This window comes from Rattus norvegicus, chromosome 10 (genome assembly GCF_036323735.1).
Source record: "Rattus norvegicus strain BN/NHsdMcwi chromosome 10, GRCr8, whole genome shotgun sequence".
NCBI lineage: Eukaryota > Metazoa > Chordata > Mammalia > Rodentia > Muridae > Rattus > Rattus norvegicus.
The window spans coordinates 81,570,910-81,585,525 of NC_086028.1; the positions used below are offsets into that span (position 1 = coordinate 81,570,910).

Below are 14,616 nucleotides of genomic sequence, written 5' to 3' on the forward strand. Positions count from 1 at the left end.
GCTCAGTGGTTTTAGCCTATTTGTTTTTGTAGAGAATCCCGGTCTGATTCCCAGCACCTACATGGTGGCCCACAACCTATCTGTAACTCCAGGTCTAGTGGGTGGCCTATTTCTTACTTCCTTGACACCCTCTTTTGACCCCTTTAGGGATCAGGCATGCAAATGGTGCAAGGACAATCTAGAGAGGCAAAACACTCACAATCATGAAGTAATAGGTTTAATTAATGTCCTTTCCTTTTTTTGCCATATCCCATGTGACTCCATCTTGGAACCCTGACTAGAGGCAGTGAGAAAATGAAGGACAGACGTCCAGACCATGCACAGAGAAGCTGAGGGCAGGTGTGCTGTGTGAACTCCTCTGGAGCCCCACCACCACTACCCCAGAACCTCCGAATGTCTATTAGGATCAGCACAGAAGCAGGAGTCATTGGTCTCTGTAGGAGGGATCTGTAGGCAAGCGGTCTCAGGCTGTAAACAGTGGGAAGGAGCGGGCTGCAGTTGCTAGTTTCCGTATACTGTCTGGCCAGTCCTCCAGGCATCAGGGTCTTTGCCCGTATCAATAATCCAGGTTCACTCCGGATTTTATTCACTCTTGGGTTCCCTCTGCGCCCTACATTTTAAAAAAAATCTAGTATGTGTAGGCATGTAGGAGTGGAGAAGGGGTGTGCGCACATAAGTACAGGTGCCCATGGTGACCAGAAGCAGTAGACCCCTGGCGCTGGAGTAACAGGCAGTGGTAAGACACCTAATATGTGTGGTAGGAACTGAACTTGGGTCTTCTGCACTAGCAAGAGATGCCCTTAACTCGGCCATTTCTCAGACCCTCACTTTATTTTTTTATGTATAAAATCCTGTGTGGTGGTGCACGCCTTTAACCCCAGTACTTGGGAGGCAGAGACAGGTAGATTTTATCAGGCACAGCCTAGTCTATAAAGTGAGTTCTCCTTAGAACGGGGCTACACAGAGAAACACTGTCTTGGAAAAAAAAAAGCCAGAAACAACAACAACAACAACAACACACACACACACACACACACACACACACACCAAAAATCAAGTAACTTATGTGTTATCCACAGCAGGGAGATCTGATCTCCTTTAGGGAGTCAATCTTTATGTCCTTGACGAGATGCTACCTTGGTGACAGGAATGCTTTCAAGGATGCCCCTCATCTCAGCCTAATCTTGGGGCCTCAAAGTCATGGTGGTTCTCCTACCTTTTGGTGTTTTTCCAAAGAAGGAGCCATGGAGCCGGGTGATGGTGGTGCATGCCTTTAAAACCAGCACTGGAGAGGCAGAGGCAGGTTCAAGGCCACCCTGGTCTACCCTGGTCTACAGATCGAGTAGCAGGAAGGGCAGAGAGCTGCATTAAAAAAACCCCTTCTCAGGGTTGGGGATTTGGCTCAGTGGTAGAGCGCTTGCCTAGCAAGCACAAGGCCCTGGGTTCGGTCCCCAGCTCTGAAAAAAAAAAACAAAAAACAAAAAAAACCCTTCTCTGGCTGGAGAGATGGTTAAGAGCATTGACTGTTCTTCCAGAGGTCCTGAGTTCAATTCCCAGCAACCACATGGTGGGTGGCTTACAAGCATCTGTAATGGGATCTGATGCTCTCTTTGGACATGCAGAATAAATAGATCTTAAAAAAAGAGAAAAGAAAAGAAACCCTGTCTCAAAAAACCAAAGAACGGGGAAAGAAGAAAGGAAGAGAAAGAGCATCCGCTAACCTTGTGGAATTGGTTCTTGGCTTCCCCTTTATATGGCTTTGGGGATTCAAAACCGGGTCATCAGGTTTATATAACTAACGCCTTCACCTGCTGAGCTATGCTGCCTCAGAGAAACTGGAATTTTATGTCATTTAAATTCAAAGACACAGGTAAATGAAAGTGGCCACTATCTTGCCTAGTACAAATGACTGGGTCTAGGTGAACCAGGTCTGGGTGAACCAGGTGCGGACAACTGGAAAAGGGAGGAGTTAGAGTCCAGTTTAGGAGAGCGTCCTTGCTAATTCTAGTTACTTTCTGGTAACTGCTACCCTCACTGCCACCTTTACTCCTGCCTTGCCCGCCTGGCCCTGACTATCTGAAATGCCTCTGGGTTTTGGACTTTGAACTCTAGAAAAAGAGGAGAGGGAAGGATATTTCTCCCCGCATTTAGTTTCCTGTGTCTGGAATCACATAGGCTTTCCATGCCTGGGGTTGAGAAAAAAAGATAGTGTTGATTCAACTAAGTTATCACTGCCTTTTAACCTTCACGTGAGGCAGACATACTATTTTATAAACTGCCAGTTTTAAAAACATGGGTCAAAATTTTATGAATTTAACCAGAGATGTTATGGGTCACCTGTTATCTAAGGGAGTCTGAGGTAAGAGGATAAGAAACTCAGGGTTATCCTTGGCTACATAGCAAGTTTGAGGTCAACCTGAGCTACATGAAATCCTACACCCCTCCCATCATAAGTATTAGGGAGAAATGGATCGTTCAAGCACTTTGAAGAAAATATAAAAAGGCAGCTTTGCAGAGGGCTGTGTTAGATGGTTGTATGTGCCCTGCAGCACACAGAAGGGCTCATGAACCATAACTGGTCTGGAGATGCAACTCAGAGATGCAATGATTTCGGAGCATTCCTGAGGTCTTTGGTTTTTATCCCCAGCACTGGGGGGGGGGGGGGAAGATGGGGACAATGGGTTTGGTGTCTTCTAATTGCAGAACTTACGTTGGAAGGACTGTAGAGTTAAGTGTGAGGCCATCGTGGACTGCACAGCAAGGCCCTGTTTCAGAAAAGCAAAATAAATAAACAAGCAAATAAATAAAATAAGGGAATATGCCAGTTATGTTTCCCTCGTGGTGAGGGCGCTTCTATGAAACATGTTTGTTTCAGGGAACCATTTGCATCAGGAAAAAGGATGCCGGAAAACAGCCATGACCAGCTCTTCCCCAGAAAAGCTGTCTCCATGGAGGGCCTGTGAGGATGAAGAGGACAGGAGGACACAGTGGAGCTCTGCTGTGCAGACCCATGCCCTGGCCTGTCTTTCAGAGGACGTGGTGAAATGTGGGAGCTAAAAGAAGGAAGGGTGGCCACAGCCTTTGTATTTCTGCTTTGCTGGCATTCATGGTGAGAAGGAGTACAGGGGCAAAGCATGTGCTCTGGGGTGGGACCAAGGCCCTGCAAGGCCCATGTCAATTCTCTAGGCCTTGGTTTCCCCATCTGAAAATGCAACATTATGAGGGTGGTGTGTGTGTGTGTGTGTGTGTGTGTGTGTGTGTGTGTGTGTGTGTGTGTATGTGTGTGTGTTCAAGAACTCTTTTGATTTAGCAAGAGTTCTCATTCTGAAGCCCAGCACAGCGGTGCACGCCTTAATCCCAGCACTCCAGACACAGAGGCAGGCAGATCTCTGTATGCTCAAGAATAGCCTGGTCTACAAAGTGAGTCCAGAATAGCCAGGGCCACACAGAGAAACCGACTCAAAAACATAGAAGAAAAAGAAAAAGAAAAGAGAAATACAGGACTATGGCATGCAAAGTGTCAGCTCCCTGGAACCCTGGCCTCTTCCTCACTCCACCGTCTTTGTCTTTTTTTTTTTTTTTTTTTTTTTTTTTGGTTCTTTTTTTCCGGAGCTGGGGACCGAACCCAGGGCCTTGCGCTTCCTAGCCAAGCGCTCTACCACTGAGCTAAATCCCCAGCCCTGAATCCGTCTTTGTCTTTATTTTGACCACCCAGAAAGTAAAGGGGTGCCAGGATGGACTTTGATTTGGGCATCTGAATAGAGATACGTTTTTTTCCCCTAATTAATTAATTGAAAGGCTCTCGAGTTGGGGAAAGATCCCGAAGAGCACCTGCTAAGCATATGGAGTCCCTGAGGCTCCCTGTTGTTTCGCTGTATTTGAGGAGTGGGGTTGGTGCCTTAGGAACAATCAACAGCACTGTGTTTGTCTCCCCCTCCCCAACACACACACACACACACACACACACACACACACACACACACACACACACACACACACACAGTTCTCAGGTGGGACCCAGTCCAAATATTTTGACAGCTGGACAGACCCTCAACACTATTTCAGCTTCTCACACCTATGCCTAAAAAGTGCTTTACCAAGTGACTGGCTTGTTTCTCTCTCTCTCTCTCTCCCTCCCTCTCTCTCTCTCTCCAAGGTGGGTGTTAGTATCCAGGCTGGCTTTGAACTAACTATTATAGCTGAGGATGATGGATGACTTTGAATTTTTGATTTCCCTGCTTCTAATCACTGAGTGCTGTGGTTCCAGGCCTGTGCCACAATACCTCGTTTATAAGGTGCTGGGGGATTGAACCGAGGGATTCCCGAATGGTGGGCATACACTTTACAGTTGAGCCACGTCTCCAGCCCTCCCTTTCATGTCTTTCATTGTCTAGCCTCAAACTCCCAACAGTTCTCCTGCCTCAACATTCTGAGTGCATAAAAACTATATCTCCCTTGTTTTTATGTTTTGGAGTCAGGGTCTCTCTTGGTAGCCCAGGCTGGCCTAGAATTTTTCTACAAAATCCAGGCTATTGGATTCCCAATCCTGCCTCTGTCTCCAGGTTGCTAGCTATGATAGCATTACAAGGGGTGGTTTCCTATCCTTTCTTTGGTTTACCTAGCACAAATCACTAATGTTCTCTTGGCTCCTGGTCTCTGGCCTGTGGGGATGCCTGACAGTCGATGTTGGCTCTGGCTTACAGTAAGGGCAGCTGGACAGCTCACCTTGTTTTCTGGCTCCCGTCAGCTCCTCAGAAAGGAGAGACTGGACAAACATTGTTCTGTTAGCTCCCATTGCAAACGGGATAACCAACTGTCAGGGAGTTTAGGGAAACTCTCCGTAAACTATTGCTGTTCCCATTGGAGTCTTCATCACAAGATCACTCTCACTCCAGAAGGGCCGGGTGGAGTAGGAGGGTGGGGCACGATGTCCAGGAAACAGAGGCCTCAGCCCCAGGGAGTGGGTGAATTACTGGGAAGAGATGATTGGTGGGGAACAGGGACATGCCCTTGGTCTTTGGGGAAAAGTCTGGTGGGTGGCCAGTTGATGGGCCACTTGGGCCCTTAGGGCACTAGAAAGGAGAATGGAAAGAGGGAAAGGTGTGGTAGGGGTGTGGGTGAATGGTTTAGAGGCTTCTGAAAGGGTAACTGATGACTGCTGATTTCACCTTGGTCTCTCTAGTCACTCCAAGGTCAATGTAAACACCAGGTCACAGGCCGCAACCTCCCCCACCCCCGTCCTTTGTCTTCAAGGCTAAGCTAAATCTTTGCCTGTAGCCTCCTTCCGGTGTAGACCAGCCTTGAGAGGCCAATTGCCAAGTTAGGTTACCAGCTCAGTAGACTAGCTCTCCATATAGCTGGGGGTGAAGGTTTATTAGTCCCTATTCTAACCCTCAATGCCCCTTCCCTGTTGCTTAGCAACCAGATCCAGATCCCTGTGCATACCAGGCAAGTTACCATTAAGAGACACCTCATCATAACACTCTTTCAAGGGTACTAGAGAAGAAAGTTTCTCTGATAGACAAACCCTCTCAGGTTCACCGGGCTGCTTTATTCAGCTAATAGAAGTTCAGATGCAAATTGTGATACAATGTAGTGTAGCTCAAATGTTTTCACTTTGAAACATAGTAACTCCATACTAGTTTTGTGTGTGTGTGTGTGTGTGTGTGTGTGTGTGTGTGTGTGTTTTGGGAGGGGGTGTTCTTGTTTCCTTTTTATTGCTTATTCTAGATATGGCAGAGAAATTCTGCTGGATCTGGAACTCCTTCTGTAGACTACTTCTGTTGCCCTCTAACTTGAGAGATCTGCCTGCCTCTGCCTCTCTGCTGGGACTAAGGTGTGCGCCACTACCACCCTGCTTGTTGTGTCTGACTTAAGCTTTACCACTTAGAACTCGGGGCAACTGGCCGAAAGCAGCTCTTAGGACAGAACTATAGTTACATTTGGTGATTGTCCTGTGTGTAGTTATGGAAGGAGGAGTTAGGAGAAGGATGTGGGGCCTCCTAGGGACCTTCACAGAGCACTCAAGGACAAGGCTCAAGGGTCAACACTAAGCAATGAGGTCAGCATGGAATGGACAGAGAGGCCTCATGGCCTCTTGGCCTTGGGCTTCATTGCTGAGATTTTTGCTTTTTGGGACTTTGAGGCAGAATTTGACTTGTAGCCCAGGCTAGCTACAGTATAAGATCCTGTTTCACTCAGAATGAGATGACAGATTACAGCTATGTGCCATCATTCCTACCTTAGTGTCCTGACACCCCACCTCCAACTTCACTTGCATTATTTGCCCATTATTGCCTAACTCCAGGATGCAGTAACAGGCACAAAATTCCCAGGAAATTAAAAAAAAAAAAAAGCTTCTGGGAATGTTTCCTGGATTAACGTGGGCAGGCTCTACATCAAAGTGGCGGCTGCCTCGTCTCTTAGTGTTTGCAGCTATAGATTTCCTGAAAGAAGTTATTTCTCTAGACTTGTTTTCTCTCAAGTTACTTGCAAGAGGTCCCAGCTGAAAGGACCCATTCATTGTATTCTTTTCAGAGTGAGGAACATATTCCAGTGACTTCAAGTCAAGCACCAAAAAAAAAAAAAAAAAAAGAGGAAGGTGGTGATAAGTTATTTCTCTGCTGGTAAAATGAGCCAATTCAAGCCACATTAGAGTATATACACAGGTTTATTGGGAAGTTGCGAGTTCATTGACCTCCAAGGATCAAGGCCAGGGGAGTCACCATGAGGAGGGACAAAGGGGAGGGCTAAAAGAGAAAGATACAGAGAGAGAGAGAGAGAGAGAGAGAGAGAGAGAGAGAGAGAGAGAGAGGGAGAGGGAGAGGGAGAGGGAGAGGGAGAGGGAGAGGGAGAGGGAGAGGGAGAGGGAGAGGGAGAGGGAGAGGGAGAGGGAGAGGGAGAGGGAGAGGGAGAGGGAGAGAGAGAGAGAGAGAGAGAGAGAGAGAGAGAGAGAGAGAGTTGTGTGTGTGTGGAGAGGACCAAAATGTCTGGATTACATAGGAAAGAGTCTCTGAGGGAAGGGCAGCCCAGCCCCTGAGCTGGAAATTTCAGGGTTGCGGGCCTGGTATGCCAGGTAGGGGCTGAGGGGTGATGGGAGAACCTGGAGGTCAGGTCTGCCATGGTATATAAAATATGCACTTTAGCCCCTTGTCCTGGTCTGAAACCCAATTCATCCTGGTCTGCTCAGTTGACCAGTATCATGTACAAAACCGTGGGATCGATCCCCAACACGGCTAAACAGCATGGCTATGGCTGAACCAGGTGTAGTAGCGCCCGGTAATCCCCATATGAAAAGTCAAGAGGATCAGGAGTTCCAGGGCAGACAAAACCTTACCTAAAAGACCCACCATCACCCCCACCCCCACCCCCATCACCACCACCCTCATCACCACCACCACCACCAAAACAAACAAAAACAAAACAAAAAAGAAAAGAAGAAACCCAACCATATAAAAACACATTAGCGTCAAATCAATTTCCTTTGGTGTTTGTCAACAAATTCTGAATTAACATTTGCAGGAATAGTTTGTTTGTTTGTTTATTTATTTATTTATTGCCGGTCTTTGCAGACAGTTTTGGCAGATGGTAGGAGATAGAACAGCAGGAAAGACTGAATCCAGTCACTACCAAGGTTCCCTACCATAAATACAATCCAATGATTGCTGTGAGACGATTTGTTGTGAGAGCCCTGCCCCCTTAAGTCTCACGGACTCTTCAATCGATGTGGGCAGCCGGGACCTGTTTTTATTGGTCCGTTCATTCGAAACCGCGACCCCTCCAAATTCTGGAGGCGACGTCATGATTCAGTAACCCTGAGCGGCATCATAGGTTGCAATACTCCTTTAACTGTGAAAGAAGCTAATCCCCCGGGAAAGCCAAAGGCCACCACAGTTACAAATATGCCTGGTATCTATATATATTACTAATTTCGTTCCTTTAATCTACTGCTCTCTCACTGAGCGTCCAGCTTCTAGTCTTGGATAAGTACTGTCTCTAGAGAACCCAAAATCAAAGTAAGCCTCTGGCGCCGCTGATCTGAAGAGCAGAAGCTTTGAATTGCGGCATTCGGCCCGCCTGTGCGTAGGGGACGCCCCCATAACGCTCAGACCTTGGGGGACCCCGGTGAGGGCGAGGAGGGAAGGGGTGGAGCCAGGCGGAGACTAGAGGTCTCGCCGCTCCTCGCGCTGGGCGGCGTTGCCAGAGCGTCCTCCGCGTCTCCAGGGACAACCTTGGCACTACCCTCTGCGGGCGCGGCGACGGTTAATCAGATTCCCGATTGAGGGGGCATGGCCGCCTGCCGCAGGGGCCAATCGAAAGCCTGGGAGGCCCTATATGCAAATATGAGGGCCGGGAGGACCCGAGGTTAGGAGGGGCTCAGATTGGGGTCGCGGTACCCTGAATGTGGCTGCCAATGGGAGCCTGAATTCCTCCGAGAAGGAATGGTTCGGCTAGGGTGATTGCGGGCGATCTGAGCCGCCCAGTCGGGGAGAGCCGGGGCAGTAGCAACGCGGGTAAGGAAGCTCGGAAGCAGGGTGTCGCCCTCATGAACCCTAGGCTCTGTAGAGTACATCACTTCTCTGGTACTGTTTTCCACACCAAACGCCACCTGGAGGCAATCTCTTAGATAGCAACCATCTCTGAGACACTCTGCACACCCCACCCCCAACCCCACCTTCACCCCCACCCCCCACCGCGCCTGGTCCCTTTCATTTCTTTTCCTTTGTCCGAAGAACCCTTCCCGAAATGCTTATTGTTCATGCCTGGGATATCCCCATGCCTCCATGGATGGCTCCATTCCCTTTCCAGTTCTTTCTTCCTTGGTTTTTCGAGACAATTTCTCTGTGTAGCCCTGACTGTCCTGGAACTCACTCTGTAGACCAAGCTGGTCTCGAAATGAGATCCACCTGCCTCTATGTCCCAAGTGCTGACTTGAAAGTCCTGAGCCAACACTGCCCGGCTTCCTGTTATGTTTGTCTTTCACTTTGGGGAGGGGAGGGGTAGCATTCTGAGAAAGTTATCTAGAATTTGAGCCCTAGGGAAATATATTCTTTACCTTTGGGGATAAAGTGGGAAAGGAGCTAAGTATCTGTTAACTGTTACGTGCCAGGCACTCTAAACTTTTTTCTTTAGTATTTGTACTGTGTCTGTTGTTACTGGCCACCGTTTCCCAACTATTTGACAGAATGGTGCTTATTTTGAACAAAGTACTGTTTGAAACCATTAGAAACACTAGCATGGTCTTTAGAACTACGTAGTGAGATGAATATTATCCTTATTTACAAGGAGAGTGAGATAGATATAAGGAGGCCACTAACTAGGGTCGCCACCTTAGAAAGCAGGAAAGTACAGTGCGTGGTGTCCATCCCCCGCCCTCCCTGCCTGTTGGGATGCTGAGGCAAGAGGATTTTAGTGTTTGGGTCAGCCAGGGCTGCATAGTAAGACTCCGTGAAAAGGAAAAGTAAGAAAGAAATAGGGGCGGAGGTAGCCAGATTTATCTTGGCTAATAGTTTCCTGAGAGTTGTGAAGAGATGGCTGGCTGTGCCCCTCGCCTGAAAACTGCACCTTAAAAAGGAATGGACAAAAAAGAATTGCATCTTCCAGCACCACAGAAGTCCTCAGTTCTAGCAGAATAAAAGATGATGCCTGTGTGGGCAAGAATCATATTGTTGCCAATAAATCTCTCCCAGCCTGTGATTCTTGGCACTAGTTAGATTGCCAGGGCAGACCCAGAGTAACCCCCAGGTTCCCCTCAGTCTCCTTTTTCTGAGTTTTGCTTTGTTTCTCAAGCTAAATGGAGATGGTTGTAGCCTCAGCTCTAGCCCTCATGCTCCCTCAGCCTCCTGAGTGCTGGGTTTCCACCAGTGAGCCACTGCACCCCTAGGTGTGAAGTACCTATCCTCCTAGTGTTCTTGTACTCAGGGAAGATAGAGCGTGAATAAGGAAATGGTAGTCTGACTGTAAATCAGGAGGTTAAGCCAAAGCTAGGTCCAAAGCCCTTGCTCTTTTTTTTTTTTTTCCCATTGAGTATCTTCCTAACAGCTGTCCACTGGAGACCTTCGTAAGGTGCTTCTAGTAGGGAAAAGAGGACAAAGAAATAAAAAGAGAGATTGACCAAGCCAACTTAGTCAGGAAATGGATTCTCCAGGGGCAGAGTGAGGATTTAAAAGGAAAAAGACAATTAGACAACATCGTAGCACGACCCCCAGTCGTGCCCCCAGCTGAAGGCGGCTTTATTTTTTCCTAGTCTGCTTTTACATGCAAGTAATAAGGTCAGTTCTAGGTTAAGGAACAAGCAAGACAATACATAAAGTCCCGGGATCACTGTTTCTAGGGGCTTATCAGGATGACCAAGATACCTCAGCCTACTTCCCTGGCCTAGCCCAAAGCCATATTCTTGCCTGAAGCCTCCTCCTTTGTTCTAGCTGAAAATCAGATTCCTCTCTGAGCTTACTTCCCTGTCCTGGTTCAATGTCAAATTCCTGCCAAGTGGCCCCAAAAGCTCTCCACAAGAGATAATGAAGCAAAAAACCTACGTTGAAAAAGAAGGAAGTCACGGGGAGACAAAACAGTCCCTGGGGACTGGAAAAAGTGTGTTCTTCAAAACACAGAGATTAGCTTCCCCAGCGATCTTGTTCTCTGACCCTCCAACTATTCTTTCCTGCTTTTTGCAGGGCTTTGGTATTTGTTCAGTCCTTCGAAAGAAAGCACTGAAAAGTTTTCCTCCCTTTGGAAAAGTGTCAGGGGAAGAAGAGTAGTTAATTGTGCATAATCCTTCAGAAGTGGACACGGGCTGCCTAGTGTTGCTTGTCCCTGAACCCAGCACTGAGGAGGGGAAAATCGGGACATCAAAGCTAGTCAGCCTGGGTTACATGAGACCCTGTGTTACACAGTAAAAAAACTAAAACGAAACAAATACAAACTTTTTCCGGAAGGAAAGAAAGCAAAAAGAACCTAGTTACCAATTGTTCTTCTAAATCACCTGCAGGGCATTTCCTAGGGCCATGTCTGTACTCATTGCCTCCCCCTGGTGGCTAACACAGGGCACCTCCGTGCTGTCTAATGAGGATTTGTTTGGTTATTTATAACTTAGAAGAGCTCAAGGTCAAACTGGTGCTAACAACAGCACACACTGTCCTAAAATATCCTAGTTGGAAAGGTAGAATGGAGATTTTTAACTTTTTTTTAAAGATGTATTTATTACATATAAGTACAGTGTAGCTGTCTTCAGACACACCAGAAGAGGGCATCAGATCTCATTACAGATGGTTGTGAGCCACCATGTGGTTGCTGGGATTTGAACTCAGGACCTCTGGAAGAGCAGCTGGTGCTCTTTTTTTTTCGGAGCTGAGGACCGAACCCAGGGCCTTGCGCTTGCTAGGCAAGCGCTCTACCACTGAGCTAAATCCCCAACCCCGTAGCCGGTGCTCTTAACCACTGAGCCATCTCTCCAGTCCAGACATTTCTTATGACATTAGGAGGAGACAGAGGTGCTGTTGTCTGTTAATACAGTAACAATGCAGATTCTGGTCTTTTGTTTGATTAAGAGGCATGTTTGGGCTCTTTGGCTTGTTTCTGAGACTCACTATGTATCTCTTGTTAGCCTACAACTTACAGTGTAGACCAGGCTGGCCTTGAACTCCCAGGAGTCAGACTGCCTGTGCTTCCTAAATGCTAGAATTATACGTATATATGTGTAGATACTGCTTGTAACCAGGCTGGCCTGGAACTCCTAGTGGTCTTCCCTTCTCAGTTTTGTGCTTGGATTGTAGGTACACAACACCCATGCCTGACTTTTAACCTTCTCTTCTGAGCTCTCCAAGGGACTTGGTCCATTTTATCTGTCTGTTGTCCTTGTTAAAAGAAAGACATTGTGCGTGGGAGCGGGGAGCTGAAATTTTGTCCTGGCTTGCAGGACTTGGTCTTTATCAGTGGTCAGTTCCTTGTCCCTAGTCCAGACAAGTGTTAGCATTTGCAGTTACTCTCCAGAGGAAAGCTGATCTGAAAGTAAATGAGTGGTTAAACCTGAATTTCTTCAAGGTCTCTCCCTGCTATAATGTTGAGGAATTCCTTGAGAGCTTAGAAAATGTTCTAAATCCATTCCTGGGTTTGGTCCAACATGTCCCATAAAGTGGGTGTGGTGCTACATACCTGTGATGCCAGAAATTGGGGGGTAAAAGCAGGTAGAGCAGAAGTTTAAGGTCATCGTTAGACACTTAGCAAGCTTGAGCCCAGCTTGGGTTTAGCTGGGTCAGCTCTAATTTTTTTTTCTGATATCAGAAAATTAAAATGCTTTGGGAGGCAGGGCTTGGTGGTAGAGCATGTGCCTAGCCTTTTTAGGACCCTGGGTTCAATCCCTGTACAACAGAAATGAATGGGTGAATGATTTTTGATTCAGCTTTGGGTGAAGCAGCCTTTATTCTAACTCAGAGTTGCTTGAAGAGCAAAAACAAAACAAAACCCCCGGCAGGAGCACTAATGTAGCGTTCAGAAGCAGAATGCCCACCCATGTCCTGTGAAGTCTGGGCTCAGTCCCCAGAACTGTTAACAAAACAAGACAAAAACCAGACTGCCTGCCTACAGGCTAATGACAGACACACAGACACAAAACTGGTAAATTGAGATGTGCAAGTGGTCAGACATAGAGTATCAAGGGGAGAGGTGGGCCTCATGAGAAAATCAGGTCAGGCATGGTGGCTCTGTTTATAGTCTGAGCACTCAGGAGCCTGAGGCTGGAGGTTTGCATTCAAGGCCACCTACAGCTACATAGAGTCCCAGGCCTTATGAGAAAAAGGATGCACCCACCCATGGTTAAGGAAGAAAGGAGAGTGTGGGGGGTGGCTCAGAAGGTAAAAGTATCTGCCACCAAGCTTGATGACCTGAGTTCAATCTCTGGAATCCATATGGTGGGAAGAGAGAGCCATTTTCAGCAACACACACACACACACACACACACACACACACACACACACACACACACACAATTTAATTTTAAAAACTTTAAAAACAGAAAGAAAACGCAGGGCTGAGACAAGTGTTGTAATGCAATCCCGTCATCCAGCACTTGGGGCTCTGAAGCAGAAGGGTCGTAGTACGTTCCAGGCCAGCCAGGGCTCCCCAGCAAGACCTTATCCTGAGAAACAAAAAACGATAAGGGCTGGAGAGAGAGTTGAGAGGTAGAATGCTTGCTGCGTGAGCGTGAGGATCTGAGTTGGGATCCCCAGTGTGTCTGTACTCCCAGAACTGGCAGGGCAGAGACAAGCAGACCTCAGAGCTCCTTGGCCAGCCGGGCTAGCCAAAATGACAGGCTCCAGGTTCAGTGAAAGAGAGAGAGATCCTGTCTCAAAACATGAAGTGGTGAGCCATAGAGGAAGTCGCCCAACATTGACCTCTGACCTCCCTCTGCACCTGCACAAATGTATACACACACACACACACACACACACAGACACACACACACACACACACACAGACACTAAGAAAAATAAGGTCAATTCTCTCATTGCTATTGTAGGCACTTGGGTTCTGTATCATAGGCACCATAGTAACAGGAAGGAAACGTTAAAAGGAGCCACTGTCTAGCTGCTCTTAATTTATTGGCAGGAAGGGATAGAGACCCACTTCCCCAGAAGAAATAGAACCCTTCGTTTTTATAAGAAATGTACATTTTCTACTTCTTGGCAAGAACTCCTACATAGGCCATCATGTGACATTATTTGCAAAGCCACGTTATCTTGTGGGTCAGAGGATGTTTGTATAGGCTAGATACTGGGGTACAAGTCTGCAAGCAGGTGACTTTTAAGGAGTTGTTCTTTCAGGAGTGTTTGGAGAGAAGGCGGCAGGATTCAGTCTTGGGAACAAGACAGGTTGTGGGAGTATGAGCTGGAGGGAAAGCAAGGGGAGGGGCTAGGGAGGCTCACACTGGTAATTCTAGCTTCTGGGAGCTCGAGGCCGGAAACAACAGCTGTGGGGTACATGGGATGCGTGCACGGGACTGGAGTTTGGTTTTCAGCACCCACGTGGCTGTTAGCAACCATCTGTGACTTCCCTTCCAGAGGACCCGACCTTCTCAGGCGCTGTACACATATGGTTCACAGACAGATGCGAACAAAACATCCATACACATAAAACGAAAACATTCAAGTCTGAAGGAAGAGAGGGACCAAAGCCAAAGTGCTTACATGTAGCAAGGGCTGTCTTGTTCCTGTTTTAGGCTCCGTCTGGGTGGCCTTTGCAGCCTGGAGCACAGGGCGGGCAGGATGGAGGCAAGTAGACCTTGATGAACCAGCTCTTCCTCCAGGAGTTCATGGATTCGGTCTCTTGCTCTGTGTGCTGGAGCTTGGTCACACAAGAGCAAACAGATTTTGACGATGCGTGTGTGTGTGTGTGTGTGTGCGCGTGCGTGCGTTTGTAACAGGGTCCCAGTCTTATCACGTAACTGACACTGGCCTAGGATTCATAATTCTCCTGCAGCCACACAACTCTTCTCTTTGAGGCAGACTCGATTTATTCTTACGACTCAGACGAGGCTCTAAAAAAAAAAAAAAAAGGCAGAAGACAACCCTCAACTCCAGAGTTCAAATTCGGGGTCAGTTTCTCCCCAAGTTAACATTAACC

General features: G+C 47.5%; 1 protein-coding gene across 1 annotated transcript in view; it reads left to right on the plus strand.

Annotated features, from left to right (window-relative positions):
• Nucleotides 1–8,200: 8,200 nt before the first annotated feature.
• Nucleotides 8,201–14,616, plus strand: part of Ttll6 (tubulin tyrosine ligase like 6) — a 44,808-nt gene continuing 38,392 nt past the window's right edge. Inside the window, 1 exon segment of the mRNA XM_063270142.1 lies at nt 8,201–8,513. The gene's annotated coding sequence lies outside the window, so the exon portion shown is untranslated.